Below are 20282 nucleotides of genomic sequence, written 5' to 3'. Positions count from 1 at the left end.
TTTGTAAAATAAATAAAGACAACAACCATTATTGCTAACCAAATTATAGTAAGGATGAAACTCAGTCATATGCATTATATGAATATTAAGTGGTCTTCAAACAACCATCAGTTCAATAATTGTGCTGGCACTGGGTGGAGAGTTCATTGCCAGGAATCCCTCCTTGAAGGTCTGCTTCCATTCCTGAAATACTTTAATCAGAAACAGTTATCCACACAGGAAACAAGTAAAAGCATATTTTTTCCTTTCAGTAGCCTTTTTTTTCTGATTCCCAAAATTGTCTACGTCTGTGATTTTTTAAGTTGTAACTGGGGGAATCATAGGTTCTGCTGGGCTTTTTCCTAGGGTCAGTGATTATAACAAAATTGCACAGAGTCAACATTACTGTTGAAAATCTTTTTTATTTTGATTTTTCATAAAGTGTAGTGTAGATGGTTTGGTGTCTACACCTGTGCCTTTCTTTTAGGGATCCAGTCACAGGAAAGACATTTATCTTAAAAAACTCAAATTACTCCTGGGGATTGATACCTGCATGGGCAATGCCTGTGGGACTTCAAGCGTGTGAAGGAGGATAGGTTCAGGACGCCCATTTCATGCCCACATCAGGGGCTCACTCATTAACTGTCCTTAATATTGGTGTTTCTTTTCCTTTTCTTTTGGAACAATTGTCAGCCAACCATCACCACAGAGCAAAGCATGCTGAAACTCCTAGCTTCTAAGAACTGTCATGCATTGTCAGGCATGTCTCAGCAGGTCCCTGGGGTCAGGCTGATGGAGGTTGGATGTTGCTGGGCAATGCTGCTTCAAGCTGCAGGTTCTCCTGGCCTTGACTCTTGGTAAAAGGCTGAGTTCAGGTCTGCTCTGCATATGTCTCTTCTGGGACCCAGGCTGAAAGGGCAGCAGCTTCTCATGACAATGACAGAGGCACATGAGGCAAGCTCAAGTGTGCTAAAATATTTCAGGCCCCTTAATGCATCACATCTGCTAAAAACTCATTGATCAAAGCAAGTAATATTGCTAAACTTAAAGACGTGAGTGGGAAGTCTGTAACATATCCTGTTTACCATGAAACCAAAGCAAACAATATGGTCAAACCCAATGTAAGTGGGGCTGAAAAGTATCCTCCCCTGTTGGGGTGTGGAGATGAAATATTTTTGATCAATAATTAATGTACTTTATTTTCAAGTGCATATGGTTGAAATAACACATATGTAGAAACACGCAAGGTTCCATGTCCCTTTACAGTGGCCATACTGAAGTGACGTAGAAGGTGATGCTCGTGGGGTGAGGCTCCCCTGCAGAATATTTCTATTTTTAATAAGAAAGGCTGTAGCTTTTACAGGTTTGTCTTAGTTCTATCCATTATATTTGCTATTCCTCTCCATTCAAGAAAATATTTAGAATTTTAATGCAAATGATGTTAATGAAGTTTTAACCTAAAACCTATTTGATTTGTCTTCAAAATCAAATCATTCTTAAACTTTGATGCCTTAGGTATGATTACTCATCAACTGCTTGCAACAAAACACTGATGGCAGCTCAGCTAGATCTCCTCACCCACCAGTAACCAGTGTCTAGACAGTGGACAACAAAACAGAGCTTGTGGAATGAAGTGGTCAGGGATTTTTAAAATTCACTTTTTATCAGTTTTGGATTGGAAAGGAAAGTCTATTTATGGTAATAATCAGACAAAGGAAGAGATCTAATGAATAAATCAGTGTTTTGACATATCTGAAAAAATTTAAATGTGCCTAAAGAATTGCTGAATAGGGGGTGACCGAACAGGACAGCCCTTTACCTATGTTAGAAGAGTCCCATTATTTCATGAATTGGAAAAAAAATCAGAAAATAACTGATCAAATAATAGAATTTGACTGAATTTTTAAATTTTAAACTGGCACAGAGAGATTGCATTTTGAATTTTTCCCTTTAATCCCTTCCCCTACCCTCAAAATATATCAAGAAATAAACAAAGTCATGGTGATAATTATCAGGCAGCCCCTTAAACCTGTTTTCCCCATTTCTGGTAGAAAAATGCCTATGTAAAGCAGAATGTATTCCAAAACTAAGCAAGTCTTCTTCTTGAATTGGTGATGAGTGCTACCTACATTGTAAAGACAAGTGTCAAAGTGCACTTGGGCCACCTGGTTACACCCACCTTTCAGGCCATGGCTTTAGAAGCAATGTATAGGAAGGAAGGGAGGGAGGAAGGGAGGGAGGGAGAAGAAGGGAAGGGGAGGGAAGGAACAGTGGCCTTGGCATTGCGGCATATTGATAGAGTAGGATAGAAAGAAGAATGGTCTCCACCCCGACTCTTGGTGGAAGAAGCCTGGGCATAAATATAGAAAAAGTAGCTCTTCACTTTTTTTTGTCTTAACAATTTTAAATCAAGCTCAAGAGTTATTCGACAGCAGGCAAGCATTAATTTTTTAAAAATTTTTTATTGGTTCTTTTTATTTATACATGACAGTAGAATCCATTTTGACCTAATTATAAAAGTATGGAAGCCAGCATTAATTTTGATGATGATGCTTATAGAATTGACTTACTAAACATGTAGCCTAGAAAGTTGAATAATTTGGATTCTAGCAGAGACCAGTTTAACTCTGAAGTTATTCATCCAGGTTCATCTGCCTCAAAGAAATGGTCTCTTCTTTACAGAAGAATTCCAATTTAGAAATGTCAAAAGAATGAAGGAAATAGAAAAATCACCATTAACTAAATACTGAAATAAAACTTAGGAAGCAAGATTCATCAATAGTGTTTAAATATGTGGGCAAAACGTTGAGAGAAGCAGGGTAATTCATAGTACCAAAGTAGCCTCCACCCAAGGATATTTATTAATCTCAAAAAGAAATTAATAACTTTGCAGTGTAAAATGTTGGTAGATATGCCTTATCCAAATGACCAAAGTTAATGTCACTTATAATGAGACACATTTACACCATAGACCTGTTGATATGATGGACTGAGAAGAACACATCACTTCTGTGGTATTCCTGCCTGAAATGTAGAACCTCAATCTAATGAGGAAAAAAGTTACAAAGCCAAGTTGAGGTACACTACAAAATAGCACCGATACTCTTCAAAAGTATCAAAGTCATGAAAGACAGATTTAAGAACTGTTTGAGGTTGGAGGAGATTAAGAAATTAAGAAACTGAATGTACTATGAGATGCTAAATTGAATCCTGAAATGGAAAAAGGACATTAGCAGCAAACTGGAAAAATTTGAAAAAACTGGAAAAATATGATATCATAAGATTTAACATTAGGAACAGCTGGGTGAAGGATACATAGGAAAGATTATTATTATTATTATTATTATTATTATTATTATTATTTTAATAATATTGTTGCAGCTTTCTGAGGTCTAAAACTATTTCAAAATAAAATGTTAGATAAATAAGCATAACAGTATGTTGAGTTAATAAAGGCTAGGGATCCTTTTGTAACATTAGACAATTATTCTTTTACCAAATAAAGGTCATTATTTTCTATTATTTCCGTATCCAGAACTATAGAAATCCCTAGAATTTTTAGAATATCTAATCTCTTGGCAATGAATTTCAAATGACAGTTTGTTTTAGCATTAAACTGTCGGTTGGATATTTTATTCCTTTTGATTCTACCCTGTGGATTTTGAATTTTTTCTTAAGACCAGGTTATATGAACAAAAAATCACATCAGCTATGGAAAAAAAAAACCTTTGAAGAACATTATGTCCTACCTCAAACTTGCCTGACTCTCTGAGCCTGCCCTATATAGGAATTACCAGGTCTTTAAAATCACACTTCTCAGGGAAAAGTCTAGTAAAAGCTGTTCATTAGTAAGAGTGATTAGCAGTACAGGATTACACTTTTTTTGAATGAATATAAATTTCCTGAATTTTATCATTGCAGTATGGTAATGTAAGATTTAACATTAGGAACAGCTGGGTGAAGGATACATAGGAAAGATTACTATTATTATTTAATAATATTGTTGCAGCTTCTGTCAGGCAAGTTTGAGGTAGAGCTTACTATACAAATAACAACACCAGAGGTGTTCCAATAATTTCTGGACTCTGAAAGACCTTTACCAAAGATTCAGAGCTATTTCTGGGAATCCCTAGGCCCTGGGCCCTAAGTCATTTGGAGGAGAGAAATAAATAAGGAGGAGATAGTTGGCAGCTGGTGTCTGATACCCATTAATGTCCCAAGGACAATGTCACTCTGTGCACTTCAGGCAGGATCCAGTGTTATTCAACTTAAATCCACACTATATGTAGAGAATACCAGGAAGAGTGGCTTGGAGAAAACCAGGCTTCAAGGGATTATGAAGACTCACATGGAAAATATCTCCAAGCTTGACAACAGATAAGAGAGAAGCTGTTGTCTGCTTAGAGAAGGAGGAAATGATTTTTTCGCAAGCTTGGACTCTGAACTTTCCTACCAGTGAGTCTCTCTTTGATGCTTTCTTGTTTTCCATCTGTGAAGCAACCAGCATTATTAAAGGCTTTGATTTTAACTGACTGTGATCCCAGCCATATCTGAGCAGTGTGGCGTAATCTGTGGAGATAACTTCCCACATACTCTTTTCCAGGTCTCTTTACCTGGGACAGATGTAAACATTGCAGCTTCTGGTTCTGTTCTGTTTTTCCTCATTGCTTCTCTGTTCCATGTCACTCTACAAACTGCTTGCTCACTCAGTCCTAGTGAGCCCACACCTTCACAAGCTCCTAGTTTTGAACCATTCCTGGGCCTTAAGTCAGTTTTAGAAGCTGCTATGCTGGGGTTTTGAGATAGTACTAAGTACTCTAATATATATTAAGGATTTTATTATATAATTCTAGTTGTGTACCTATGGATATGAAAGCTGAGACTTCCATTTAATTACCAAAACTAAATACCACAATGATTTTACCATTGATTTGGCTAAAATTATTGAATGTTTATTATATATTAAGCATTTTTGGAAGACTTTTTTCGCATATCAGCTAATCAATCCTGAACTGCCAATTTTCAAGACAATACTGGACATCTGGGCATGATGGTACATGCCTGTAATCCCAGTGGCTCAGGAGGCTGAGGCTGAGCAGGAGGATCATAAGTTCAAGACTAGCCTCCACGACTAAGCAAGACCTTAAGGAACTTATGCCACACGGATCTCTGCCATCTTGCACTTATACTCTAGAGGGAAGAGACTATAAACAACCTGAAAATAAATGCATAAGTGTGTACCTGAGTGCTATAGGAAAGTGAGAGGTATTGCCAAGTAAGGAGGCTGAGGTGTACTAGGCAGGGACAGACAATGGTTCCCAGTTTGAATAGAGTGGTCAGGATGGTCTCCTAGAGAAAGGCAAAGACTCAAGGGGGTAAAGGAATTACCAATGAAACCAATGTCCCCGTAACAAATGCCAAGGTGGGAGTATGGCTGGCAGATTCCAGCAGCATCAAGATGGCCTGGGGGCTGGAGCTGAGTGATAAGAGGTGGGAAAGCAGAGACTCTAGGCGGCCTGAGCCATGTGAGGAGTCACTGCAGGGTTTTGAAACGGATTAACCTGGTTGGATTTTCTTTCCTAATGAATGCTCTGACTGCTGTGTTGAGAATAGAATTTAGGGGGTTAAAAATAGGAACAGAGAAACCTGTTAGAAGGTAATCACCATAATCCAGGAGAGGGAAGATGATGACTCCGCATAGGGCTGCCTCGGCCAGGTGGTGAGAGGTGCTTGAATTGGTGTTCCATATTGAAAATCAGGCTGACCCATTAGCTGCGGGATTCGAGTTAAAGAGAGGAGGGGACCAACAATGAGGCTATGATTTTTGGCCTGAGTAACGAGAAGGAAAGACTTGATGTCAGTCCAGCTGAGGGAGGCTTTGTGTGGGTGAAGCAGGTTTGGCAGTGGCGGGGACATCAGGAGTATTTGTTGGATGCTTGGCATTTGAGAGGCTTGCTAGATATCCATGTCTCATGGAGGCAGCTGAATTTATGAGTCTGGAGTCCAGGGGAGAAACCATGGACAAAACGAGGGCATGGGAAGCTAGGTGTGAACAAGGTGAATGAGAGAGGGAAGGCAGGTACTGAAAACACACAGAAGACACAGAGAGAAGGAGGAACTCATGGGAGATTCTTGGAGCAAGTGAGGTCAACCCAGGAGGAAACCAGGAGAATGTGGTGTCCTAGAAACCAAAGGGAGAGTGTGTATCAGGAGCAAGTGATCAACTCAAAAATACCATCACTTGGTCAAGTGAGATGAGAACAGAGAAGTGGCCATCGGAGCTTGTAGAGGAGAGGACACTCATTGGAATCTTCAAAGAAAGGCATTTCAGTGTCAGATGACTGAGGGATCTTTCAGGGAAAATGGAAGGGGAGACGGTTTGGTTGACAGTGAGTATGGCAGCTAGGTGACTCTTTGGGGGGTGCTGGAAAGGGGAGAAGAGATGTGGGTGGTGGTCACTAGGACAGATACAGTGAGAAGAACTTTTTTTATGAGGGGAAAAATAACAGTCAGTTTAAATGATTCATGACTCAGGCAGGTCCTTTAAAAATAGCATTGTGATATCTTCCAATGCTAGAGTTAACCCAGAAAACCCAATAAAATGTGAACGCTTGGGTCATGGAGCTTGGAAGTGGGATAGGGTAAAAAAAGATGAATATGTTAGTGGGAAGGAAAAGACAGACATTTGAGAATTGATATTTGCTAAATTCTGTGATTTGGGGGAACTTATTACAAGCCATCTCTAAATCCATCCAGTATCTTCTGGTAGGCAAACTCATTGTCCAGTATCTGGTACACAGTTGGTGTCAATCTCCTCTCCTTGTCAGCCCCAGAAATCCAACTCAATCATGTGTTAGAAAGAGCTTGATTTCAACTAGATTTGTGGACCTCATAACACAGACTGCATCAACAGCCAGGATTACTCTGAGATGATAGTGCTGGACCAGGCTTGGATGTAGGAGTCAGGGGACCATTCAGCTTGGCCACTCTCCTGTTGGGTGAATCTGGGTCAGCCTTGGAGTCTCTATTTTTTTTAACTGAACTATGGGAACAATAATAATGACCACTTAACAAGGCCGTTACAGGAATTTAATGAAAGAATAACTATAAACCCCAATGTTGGCATGGGGTGAGGCATCAGTAAATTAGTACCCTGCTCCTTTCTAAAATAGGAATTAACTTTACTTCCACTCCTTGAGTTCATTTTCCCCTAACAGTTCAGAAGCACCTCTTCTCTCAGATTCTTGAAGTTTGTTTCAGAGTCTATTTCTTGGAAAGATTTGTTTTTCAGGTATCTGAGACTAAAAGGAAAAAAAAAAAAAAAACAGGACTCAGAAAACAAGTTATTTTCTCCCTTGTACAAATAACTGTAAAAAGGACTGTATAGTTGCTTCCCCCCCCCCACCCCCGAAGCTTCCCTCACACCTGGTAAGAGATGAAGCCTTGGTGATTTCAGCTCCAGGGTGATCTTGTGAACGGGCTGCAAGTGTCTGAGTGAGAACTGTGTGAATAATCTCTACTGCCACCACTCCAGGGCTGTCCTCATGCCCTGATGGCCCAGATTCAGCAGTGAGCTCATTCTGGATTCTTGGAAATGCATGGTTTAGCAGGTATCACCTCACTCATCTGTACAGCTGCTTGTGGGAAAGATCAAGGAGCCTTGTCATTCCTGTTTCATAGAGGATGTAAGAAAGCACTCACTAGATGTGGAAGATCAGAAAATATACCCCTCATCCTTGGGATTTACCAATACACTCTTTAAAGGACTTCATTAAAAACATTTCCCAACTTTTGTTTTCCCAGGTCTGCTATAGTCGTCTCATTTCTTAATCAGTGAAGAGTGATGAAGAAAAGCAGCTGAGTATTTGCCTAAGGAACACCAAAAGTATCACTGGAAATATAAGATGAAGGCAAATGTGATTCTCAGAAAACCACTCATTATACATTATAATTGGAAGATACATTTTGACAAAGATGCTTTGGGATAGAGTAGATGGGGCCAAACCCTCATGCTGAGAATTCAAGTCTTCTCTGCTCAGTTCTTTAATTTTTAGCAGACAGAATTTATCTTTCAGAGGTGTCCCTGGGATTTGACCAACCTACGAGGAAAGACCTGGTGATAACAACACCGAAATCTCATGAAGCTGCTACAGTTCACAGCCAAGGGACCCCACTCATACACAGAGAGTTTCCAATGAGTATTTACTCCTGAGCATTTAAACATGAACACAATAGTAAGGATTCCAGGCATCTAAAGAATGCCTCTGGGCTGGGGATATAGCTTATTTGGTAGAGTGCTTGCCTCACACGTACAGGCCCTAGGTTCAATCCCCAGCACCACGAAAAATGAAAAAAAGAAAACAACAACAACAACAACAAATCCAGAAGTTTCTAACAAGAAAAAGAACCAATACTGTAAGACAGAAACATTCTAAAATGCATGCGTACACACACACACACACACACACACACTCTTACTCAGATACCTAGACAGATATTTCTACTATGGAATATGTATGTAAATTTACAGAAATCTTACTTGAATCACCACAATAAGCACTATGACGAGACACCAGTTATTGGTCTAAGTTCAACATTTGATCATTTGATGGTGACTATTCTAAGACAAGGCATTCTTCCCCTACTCCCCAAATGCCTGGATGGTTTAGGCTGAAGTCTTGGTTATTGGTGGCCTGGCCTGGCCCCTGGGTTTGTAGGGAAGCCTCTATCCCTCCCCCATATTAGCTGTTAAAAGTTAAATATCTAACATTTAGGGCCATTTTACTGAATTGCAGTTGTTGCTGTGCTAGAATTGATATTCTTTTCACTTTTATGTAATACTAATTTTATTTTGTTTATCTATATGTATTGCACTTATACTGCTGAGTGTATGATATTGATCAGACTAGTGGAAAGAGGACCTTTGTGGTTGTCTGTTACATTGGTGGTCCCCAATGAATGAGCCATGCCTCCCTCGGCATGGTTCACACATTTCTATTCACCTGTCCTGGAACCCAGAAGAGCCCTGACTTGCTTTTGTTAATAGAAGGCAGAAGAAGTGATGCTGAGCCAGTTTGGGGAGAAGTCCCAAAAGTTTTTGATTTTGCATTTTGGGGGAACTCCCTGAACTCCCAAATAGCACCATGTTGTGGGAAAGACTAGTATAACTACTATAGAAGAAGCCACATGCTGGGGAATTGATAAGCCCATAGATAGTAAGAACCAAGGACCAAGACGCTCAGTTGCCACCCCCAACTGAGCACCCAGCCAACTGCAGCTTTGACTAGTCATGGTGTAAGTGAGCCATCTTAGAAGTGGATCACCCGGCCTCAGTTGGCCAACCCAGTTGTCACTGTGTGGAGCTGAGACACGTTGTTCTCACCAAGCCCAGCCCCAATCAAGGAATCATGAATATATAATAAGGTTATTTTAGTTTTTAAGTTTTGGGGTTGTTACTATTTTTGTTTATTTATCTGCTGTACCTGGTACCCATGGATCTTTTCTGAACTCCATTTTCTCCTGTAGCCCCCTGGTTGTGGTTGTGGTTCTTTCTGTGGCTCTTTGCAGGCAATCTTCTTGGTGGTGATCTTTTTCTTTGTGTCATTGTCCACTGGAAAAAAAAAATGTTCTAAACTGCTTAACCTTCAGGGGGCCACATGCCTAAGAGTTGATGAATTTAGCAGGATGTTTCAACAGTATTTATTTTTTAAAAAAATTATGTATTTTTTTATTTTGCATTACTGGGGATGGAACCCAGGAGCATTCTACCTTTAAGCTACATCCCCAGCCCACTGTCCTTCTTAAAATTTTGAGACAGTGTCTAGCTAAGTTGCCCAGGCTGGCCTTGAACTTGAATTTGTAATCCTCCTGCCTTAGCCTGCATAGTAGCTGGGATTACAAGCATATGTCACCATGCCTGGCTAGAATTTTCCAGTATTCTTGATCAACAGTTCTACTGACCACTGGCCTTGTTGCCCAGTCTTGTCTGAGGGCTGGGAGTGATCTCCCTTGACCTTGACTGCTGACTTGATGCTTCTCTGGTCTGCTTTGACCCTCAGTTTGCTTTCAACTTCTGAAAAGGCCTGGTTATTCCATCACCATAACTTTGTGTGGGAAGGAATAGTTTCCCAGAAAAAAAAAAAAAGTGCTGTTAGAAAGATATTCCCTTAGGAATACATGGGTTTCTTCCTCTGTGTGCTTTTCCAGGAGTCCCTTTCAGAGCTTCCCACAGCTGTTAAATAAAAGACAAAAGGTTAGCCTTTGCTCTATAAAAGTGGCAGAGCCTAAAAGCTCTTGCTACCATCTTGAACTCAGCCTTCCTTACCCCTGGTCTGTTCTCCCCTTCCATCTCAGGAACGGGAGGCCTCGCCCACCAATGGGTTCATGCCCCAGAACTTTACCTTCTCTCTTTTCTTTTGGTAAAGCTCTGGTGTCTTCTGCTCATGAGACCCTCCACGGCTGAGGACCAGGATGTAGCAAGAGAAAGGAAGCTTGGCACCTTGGTGCAGTGGACAGAGCAACAATTTTAGAAGCAATCATCTGCGTCAGAATCCCAGCTCTGTCATTCTTTGGGTTGTGTGGCCTTGAGCAAGTCACTCACACTCTCTTGGTTTTCTTCCACCCAAACTAGAATATAGTCTTGCTTTTCATGGTTGCCAAGTACGTTGTATTAAGAACTCAGAACATAAAATGGTTGTTAAAAAAATCAATAACAGTAAGAAATATGATAATGATGGCTGACTCTAAGGGTCAGAAAGTTCTTAAGTGTGTCCTTCTATCAGCTTGACCTTACAGAGATACACACAAAGAATTGGAGAATGAAGAACCAAGATATGCCCTGATTTGCCTACCACCTGTGAGGTTGCTGTGTTGGGTTGGGCAGGTTGTATACTGCATGACCCAACCGTGCAAGGGTATGCAGTGCCCCTGACTGCCTAGGAATTTGAAATGTGGTGGTAACTAGTGTGACTAATAATAATGTGACTAAGCCTGGATTAGTCACAGTGGTGTGTGAGAGCTAGCTCCTACAATATCACAAGAGCAGATTATTAAATTGTCAGGGACATTTTTTTTGTGAGCCAGATTAACCATAGCCATTATTAAAAATTAAATTATATAAACTTCCAATCAAATGCTCAAAACTTATCACTCATTGATCATTTGAATATATTTTCTGTATCATCTATGTTCTTGAGATTGCTTACCTATAATAGTTACACCATGGGTATACTGTACAATAATGTGCTACTGCACATCTCTTTCTAACTTTGTGTTCAGTGATATTACATGTGTAACTTAAAATTGATCTGACTTGGAGTATTTACACCCCAGAAATTGGAAAGCACTACAAATCAGATCTTTTCGTGGTAAGATAAACATTTCATTTTTTTCCAGCCCAATACATGTTGATTATATTGAAGCAAATCACTAGCACTAGTAAAGAAGAAGAATTAAGGGAGTTAGGCAGGAGGATTTTGCTCCCAATATTCCACATCTCTCTGTATTTATTCATTGTACCCCTATACTATCAAGTCCATGGCCACCAGCTGTGTGTATTTAGCAGAAATGAAAGAACCACTTAGAGCACGTAACCTAAATCCCTGACTTAAGAGCCCTAACATGAAGTGAAGGCTGCAACCCAGCTAGTGTCTCTGGGCATGAGAATGCTTATATTTCAGCCTTACACTTGGTTCCTTTGTTTACTGGCCCCTTTCACTCCCCTAGTACAACATTAAGAGGGACAGAGAATCTGCCTGAGGACAGCAAATTCAAATTCAAATTCTTTGGGAGAGAAGGTGAAGTCCATCTTGCCTACACCTCCGTATACGATAATAGCCCCACATTACACTGTGACACTAAATGCCCCTCAGGACACAACACAAGGTTGCAGTCGGAGGGACTGGGACCTTCTGTAAGGTTTCAGTCTTGCAGGCATCATTGGCCTTGACAGAGAGGGTCAAATAGACCCTCGTGGGGAATTCCAATTTGCTGATACCTTCAGAGCCTCAGTGTCTGAGCATGCCAAGCATTGGCACCAGATCATGTCGCATCCCTAGAACAGAGTCAGTGCTAATCTTTTAAAGTGATTAAACAGATTCAGATGAACTCTCACACTTGCTTTTCTGGTTTCTGTTCCTCCAAATTCTCAAATTGTGTCATCTCTCCTTCCCTCCGTTTACTTATTGCAAGCCACTGTTTTGTCCCAAGTGGTTAAGAGCCATGGGCTCTGGAGTTGACTAATCAGAGTCGAACTCCCAGCACTGTCACTTGGTCGCTCCCATTTGGTATCTTACTTTCTTCATCTGCAAAATGAACATGATAACAACACTGCTGCCTGGGATTAGCGCGAGGATTAAATGAGTTACATATATTCACTTTCTGAGTTAAATCATTGAGACCTGGGTGACACGTAAGGGCCAAAAGCATCCGTTCCCATTATTCTCTAGTTATTTTCCTGTGTCCCTGCCTTCTTTGTTCTTTCTCCTTCTTCTCAAGAAAGCTCTCTGTGTATTAAACTATTAAAAAGAGAAAGAAGTGGACCAACTTTTCCCTAACGCCTTAGCATGAGCATCCTGGTGTTATCATCTACTCTTCTGTCTTGAATTTGCAGACAGTTTCCAAACACACACAAGGTTGCAGCCTTAGGGACTGGGACCTTCTGTAGGATTTCAGTCCCCAGGCATTTTGTCTGAACCTGTCACTGTCGAAGGAATTTGGAAAACAAGCTCTTTCTCACAAAGGCTGTTCAAGTGTGAGAGCTTTGGAAGAACGATCATCTAATGACAGCCCCCCACCAATGATGACCGAAAGCCTTGGGATGTGGCCAGCCCTGGGGAGACTCTCCTGTGGTGGCAGAGCAAGGGCCAGCATACCCCTTCCTCAGTCTCTTCCTACCCCCTGGCCCCTGCTACCCCTGGCGTCTCTCTCTCCCACTTGTAACCATGAGTTGGTCACATTTTGTATGTAGCAGCCATCTCTCTGCATTTTTTTTTTAAATTGAAAAAAAAGTGTATCTATTTGGGGAGTAAAACATGATGTGTTTGTTGAAAATGTTTATGTTGTAGAATGGCTGAATCAAACCAACTAATATCCACATTACTTCACATATTTATTTTTCAGTGGTGGTGAGAATACTTAAAACTTACTCTTTTAGCAAATTTAAGTAGACATTTTAACTTTGGTCATTCTGTTGTGCAGTAGATCTCTTGAACTTATTCCTCCTGACTGAAATGTTGTATCTTTTGGCCCAAATTTATTTACCCATCTCTCCCAACACCCGGCCCCTGGTAGCCACCCTTCTACTTTCTGCTCCTGTGAGATAAAGCGTTTTTAGATTCCACATGAGTGATATCATGTGGTATTTATTTATCTTGGTGTTCCTGGCGTGCTTTACTTAGCATAATATCCTCTGGGTTCATCTGTGTTGTTTCAAATGGCAGGATCTCCTTTTTGAAGGCTGAAGAGTTTCATATGTATAATCATTATATAAATTACATATCTATGACACTGTATATCACTACATCTGATCATATATTTCATATATATATCATTAAATATATATCACATTTTATTTTTTGATTCATCTATTGATGGACAAACCATATTTTGTTTTGTTTTATTTCTGTTTTTTGGCAGGAATAGCAGCAAGAATGGAAATAAAGACAATTCCAAAACATTGAAAAGCCCTTACAATCCCTCTCCTACTGAGAACTTTGTCAAATCACAAACTTAGATTTGCTAATGCTGAGAAAGGAATGCGAAAGAAAGAAAGAAAGGAAGAAAGAAAGAAAGAAACTGAGAAGCAGAAAGAAAGAATGAGTACAAAAGTGTATGAAAAGTCAACACATTGAACTACAGAATATATGCTCCCACACTCCCTTAACTAAGGAAAGGGGGCAACAGAGGGAGAATGAGAAAAGTACAGGAACTATGTGTACTATATACTTAACGAAGCCATTTAACCCAGTGGTTAGGAAGGGGAGAGGGCCTGAATTCTCTTAAGGCTCCATTCTAGATGGCCCAGTAACTTTGGTCACTTAACATCTCACAGCCTCATCTGCAAAATGGTAATGAGATTGGTAATTTTACTTAGGGGGTTGTTGCAATGATTAAATGCAGTAATCTGTGTAGTGTGGTCACAGTGCTGGCGTTGGGCTCAGTCTTTGTTGGTTCAAATCCTGACTCCATCACATCCTCACCAGCATGTGATTGAAAGTCCCTTGCTCTCTCAGCCTTGGTTCTTATCTGTAAACAGTAATGACAGAACCTGATGACAAGGTTAATTCATGGGATCAAGCAGAATGCATGTGGCATCCAGTACATGTTGGGTCTTATTCTTCTGCCTTTAATTGTATGTATTTGTGACTTGATCTTGTAAAGTGCCCAGCATGACACTGGACACTCTCAGCATTTAGTTATTATCAGTTATTAAGATACTGATCTTTCCCTCATAAAAATAGCATATGCTAGTTAAAGGAAAATTTAAAAAAAATAGAAAAGAGGAAAGAAAAATTAATCACTTTAAGGCAACCAAAGTGAAATTTTGCTGATTTTCCCCTCAGGATTTTGCTTTGTGTAACTGTATTATATGTACATTCACTTCATAGGTGGCTTTGTTTATGTATGTCATAACAGAATCATTTCCATGTGTTACCTTGAACTCTGAATGAGTATCATTCCAAGTACATGTATGTTACCATGATTCACTTAAACATTCTTGCCTGAATTTATGGTGTTTTAATTTTTCAGTATTATAAATGTGTTGAGGTGAACATGCTTATGCGTAAAACTTTTTTTTTCGTATCTGAAATTATTTCTTCAGCATGTTTCATGAGAATTACAAATACTAGGGCATATGAATGTACACTTAAGAACATCCTAACATTGCACAATTACTTTCTAGGAGAGTCATACCAAGTTAAACCACTAATCAAAATGTATAAAGCACTCCTTCTTCCAGACTGGGTTTTTATCATTGTTAACAACTTGTTTCAATTTATAGGTAGGCAATGAGCCTCGGGGTTGCAATAAATTGCACTTCTTTAATTACTCATGTGTTTTGAATATTTTTATGTGCATGTGTGTTTAAATTTTATTTTCTCTGGTAACTTGTCTGTTTAAGTTCTTTGTCCGTTTTTCTCTGTGGACCATAAAAAGTTGCTGTTGATTTTGTCTGAGATCTTTATATGTGAGATGATATTAATCTTTTGTCTGTCTGTAAATATTTGTCCCCAGACAGTATTTCAACTGGTTGTTGTTTGACAAGAAGAAAAAATTTAAAAAAATGTTCATATAATTTGTTTATTTTGTGTATAATTTCTTCCATCAATGAAAACTGAAGAGTAACTATGCAGGAGGAGAAACTTTTTTGTTTTATAGCTTTACAAATGTTTATTTCTCTAATTCTTTAATCCATCTGGAGTTAAAGTTATGTTGGTGTGAAGTATGAATTAAAGCTGGAAATTGATTTTCTCTTCTAATTTGCTAACCAACTATCCTGGTGTCATCCGTTGAATAATTCTTCCATTCCCCATTGATCCAAGGTGCCTTTCTTATCATAAATTAAGTTTTTATACATTCCAAGGCTATCTGTTCTGTTCTATTGATCTGCCTGTCCATTCTTATGCCAATACCTTGGTGGTTTAATTATAGTTGAAGGGTATTTTAAGTCCACTATTTCAAGACAGAGCCCAGCAGACCCAGAACATTTATGTGAATGTGAGGATATGGATGATGGATACGTGCAACTGTCTAGTAGTTTTGTTCTTCTTGGGTCCTGAAGAGGTCAAAGAGTGATTGCTGTTTGTTGAAAGGAGATACGCAGGATGTAGAAGTGTGGTTAGAAGGCCTCCCAGTCATTGAGTCCCCTGGACAGGGCCCCGGTGGACATCACCATTGTTTGCCTCTGACTCGAATTTTTCTATACTATATGAATCCTCACTGCCCACCCACAGGACATACCTTTCCTTCAAAAATTGGAAGAATGCTATTGTTAATCCATAATGGTGACCTGTTGAACTCAGGTAGGACCATGTGACTACTTCTACTCTATGAAAGGTGAGTGGTAGTGACTTGTGTCACTATTGGGAAGAAGCTTAAAGAATGAGTTCATGGCTTCCTATGAGTTAGGTAGAAGCTACTCCACTAGCCTGTGCCTACTGTGGATATCGTGTGAAAGAGAGTTGCAGCCAACTTTTGGTGATTTTGTAAAATGCACAATACATACATCCTTGTTGAAAGCCACAGTGTTGGAGAGTGGGTATTTGTTATAGTAGCACAACCTTGCCTATCCTGACTGATAGCAGAAGACAAGTCAAAATAAAAATTTAACAGTTGGTATATCATGAGCATTGACTAATCAAAATTGATAACCATCAGGACACTATGGGGGTTCATAACAATGATTTAACCTTATATTTTATTCAATTACATTCAAGTACATCTCTTTAAGTTGACTTGGCCTATCTCAAATCTCATTTAGTGGGTATTGATTTTCTAAATCAGATTTTATAGTGGCTAGTGATTCCAGTCTCTGTGGCTCCCCTCTTCTCTGCTACCTAGACATGATTTACTTGTATTGGAAAATAGAAAACTCTTCATATCTTATTGTTTCAGTTATGCTGATTCTTTCTCGTCATTGAGAGCATAAGTCCTGATAGGCATGATCCATGTTTCTGTAACTTATTCTTACATAGGTGATAGCACCATTCTTTCCATGAATGTCAGGTGTGTTTTAAAAGTTTATGTGTGAGTTGTTCTTGATATAGTTTCTCAGTTAATCATCTAATTCCCAAAGAGGTAGATCTGACACAGATGATCTGAAACTAGAACATTAGAGGAAGTTGAAGTCTTTCCTAATAAGGACTATGGATCCTAGTGATTGATAGGTTGGTTTTTCTGAGTCCATCCAACCTAGATTTCTAGTTGTCACCCATGGGATGTGTGACTGGGAAAAGTTATTTCATCTCTTTCAGTCTCAATTTTCACATCTGTAAAATATGGTTCTTGTTAAGATAGTTGTAAAAATATGTATAAAATGCCTAAGCAGAATTTGGTCTTTAGAGTGGTTGTTTGCTATTTTTTGTTCATTTTTATTGCTAGAATTGCCTGAGGAGGCACTGTTCTTTGGTTGGTTGGTTGAATACATTTGGTCTGAACTTCACTTTCAGAACTTAGAGCAACATCAAGTTGTTTCTCTAGGATTTCTGACAGATGATATTTGACTTTTTTTTTTTTGAGCCTGAGTCTTTATGTATCTTGTGTATCTAAGAGTTGTTGAGGATGAAAGTGCCTGGGAAGGGGTAGGATGGAGAGAGAGTGAGGGAGGCGTAAGAGGTTGGGAAGTGTTACATCCTCTCACCACACCATATGCTTTGCCTGGGGGATCTGTGTCCCTGAAAGGCAAGAAGTTTTAAGCTGCTTGTAATGACATATAAGCTTATGTGGTTTATTAATGATTAAGCTTCATGTTCTATTAACCTAGTAACTTTGCCAGGAAGGAACTACAGGTGACGGCTTGGTCAGATGTTTCTTGTTGCCATCAGGAAAATTGCAGGGGATGAATTCTGGCCCAGCACAAAGGAAAGGGAGAAGATGCTTCCCAAGGCAAGTGTAGACCAGACACCCCCTCACCAGATGTGCTGCCAGATGCTACCAGAAGTCAGTGTTGGCAGGAGGAAACAGGAGAGAAACCTGATCCTAAGTTGGAGAAAGAAGGAGATCTGCTTTTACTAATGAGTTAGCGTGGCTGTTCAGTTACTGCAAGCAGGCACTTGGGGAAGGTATCAGCTTCCTGTTGTCAATTTTCCAGGCATAGAGTATTTCTGCTCTGGGAGGTGAGAGCCTTGCCCAATGAAAAGGACCTTCCCGAGAGAAGAAGGACTCCTGCTGTGATTATGATGACTAAAGGAAGGACCCTCATTTTTTAATTCATTCATTTTATTTTAGAGTAATTTTAGATCCATGCAAGAGTTTTGATAATAGTGTAGCATTCTCATCTATCCATCATTCAGCTTCCTCTAATATGAACTTAATTTGATAAGTGATACAGGTACTGAAACTAAGAAATTAGCATGACTTTAATACTATTAACTAAAACAAAGTTCTCATTCAACTTCTACCAGTTTTCTACTGCAGAATCCAATCCAAAGGCACCATGTTGCCTTTTGTGGCCACATCTTTCTAGTCTCATTCAACTGGTGGCAGATGCTCAGTCATTTTCTTTTCTATGCCCTTGAGTGACACTCTATAAAATAATTGGGTCAATTATTTTATAGAGTGTCACTCAATTTTCTCCTGACTAGTCTGGCACTGTGAATTTTTGACAGGAATAACACAGAAGTGAGAAGTGCTCTTCTCATGTCATCATATTAGAAAACACGTGATGTCAACATGCTTATCTCTGGTGATGGCAACCTTCATCAGTTGGTTAAAGTGACATCTGCCAGATTTCTCCACTATAAAGTTGCTATTTCTCCTTGTTCATACTTGTTTTTAGAAGAGAATAACTAAATACACCCTACACTCCACTCTATTGTGGACTGTTTATCTCCTCCAAATGTATATGTTGACACCTAAAACCTAAATCCAAATTTGGTGGTATTCTAAGGTGGAGTCTTTGGGAGGTGATTAGCTCATGGGAGTGGATCCCTCGTAAATTGTATTAATGTCATCATAAGGGTCTGAAGAGATCAGAGTCTCCTCTTCTACCCTATGAAGATATAGTGAGAAGGTGCCATCATGAACCAGAAATCTGGTATCACCAGATATGAGTTATCAGTGCCTTGATATTGGACATTCTATCCTCCAGAGCTATGGGAAACACAGTATTATATTTAAATTACATAGTTTATGATATTTTGTTATGGAAGCCTGAATGGGCTGAAGCAGGCTCCATCTCCCTTAGAGAAGAATATCAAAGAAGTTGTGGTCATGTGAAAACCACCATAGTACTTTATCAATGTTTTTGGTGAGATACTCTGAGGTTACACAAGCATCCTGTTTCAAAGCTTCCTCACCACAGGCTGGCATTCATTCATGGATTTGGCCTTCAGCAAGAAGCTCCAGTGTTCTAATGACAAATCTCTTCTCCTCTGCAATGATCTTCATTGTGGTCACAGTAACTCAAAAAGACTCCTCATCTAGTAGGGAGCTGGAATGTTGTAGAGAGGGCTGCCTTCTGTGAGAGTAGGCAGTGTTCCCTGAGGCTGTAGGAGAGAACTTGATTGTAGGTGTTTGTAAGCACATGATCCCTTGTCCTTACTAGGAGCTCCTCCATGGTCCTGGCCTTAGGTCCACGGGATGGTGAGAATCTGTATTAGGGATGCACATCACCTTGGCCCTTTCCCAGGGCCAATTCTAAACTTTCTTTGGAAAGGTGGTCCTATTCCTTTTCATAGATCCTCAATTCCCAGGGTCTCTGTTGCAAGGGATTCTCTAGACCCTCAGACTGGGAATGAACTAAACCTGAGGCCCCATCTAAGCAGGTCTCTGGCCTGGTGCATATGGCCTCCAGTCCTGACCTAGACAGGTCTGGTGGAGGAGGAAGGACCCATATTTGCACCTAATGGCCTATGGCAATATGAGCACCTGGAAGAGCAAATTCAAGTTTGTGTTTAATTCAGGGACATCAGGTCAGATTGATAAAGAAGCTGGGTAAGGTCAGGACAGTAGTACAAGAAAGAGGACAGAGTTTTTCAGTCATCCATTTAATCAACCAGGTAGCAAATATTTATGGAATGCCTACTATGTTCCAGAGACTATTGCAAATACTCAGGATAAAGATGTGATGCAAAAGTCCCTCTTCTTATGGATCTTATGTTCTATGGGCTCTTGCAAGTGGCATGGAGAGTCAATCTGGAACACAAAAAGGAGAACTTAATGGTACTTCAGGTGTCTGGATTTCAGGGGATGTGAGAGCAGGATATTTGAAGGGAGAAGATGATGGTTCTAGTCTGGGATATTTGGTGTTTGGGATATTTGTGAACCTTCAAGGCTGAGATGACCAATTAGGTATGTGAAACATACTTGAAAAGATTCATTTGGTAGGTGCCTAGGGATGCTATACGAATGGACGAGATCTCCTGGAAGAATGGGACTGACTACTCAGTCTGGAGCAGGCACACATCAGCACCATCTGGGGAGCTTTGTCAAGTTCCATGTAACTGTGTCCTTGACCTAGACACTGAGAAATCTTGCAATACTCTATAGTGGCAATCTCCTTAGTCCGGATCTGCTGCCACTGAGCTGTCCAGTGAGAGGGTTGTGACATATGTGGAAGCAGCACAAAGGACGGGGGCGGGGGG

General features: G+C 39.9%; 1 protein-coding gene and 1 long non-coding RNA gene across 5 annotated transcripts in view; one reads left to right on the top strand and one right to left on the bottom strand.

Annotated features, from left to right (window-relative positions):
* The window catches only part of Egflam (EGF like, fibronectin type III and laminin G domains), a 180617-nt gene that overhangs the window by 26784 nt on the left and 133551 nt on the right, over positions 1-20282 (top strand). The gene's annotated exons all lie outside the window — the stretch shown is intronic.
* The window catches only part of LOC125616731, a 62017-nt gene that overhangs the window by 7163 nt on the left and 34572 nt on the right, over positions 1-20282 (bottom strand). The window contains exon 4 of one of the 3 annotated variants that reach the window (XR_007347463.1): positions 40-191. This is a non-coding gene — a long non-coding RNA (uncharacterized LOC125616731). Of the gene's footprint in view, positions 1-39; positions 192-9808; positions 10211-19574; positions 19834-20282 lie in introns of those variants that run through there. The other 2 variants (XR_007347464.1, XR_007347462.1) reach the window with 2 other exon arrangements.

Source organism: Marmota marmota, unplaced genomic scaffold (genome assembly GCF_001458135.2).
Source record: "Marmota marmota marmota unplaced genomic scaffold, marMar, whole genome shotgun sequence".
Classification (NCBI taxonomy): Eukaryota; Metazoa; Chordata; class Mammalia; order Rodentia; family Sciuridae; genus Marmota; species Marmota marmota.
This window is presented reverse-complemented; position numbering and strand designations above follow the sequence as displayed.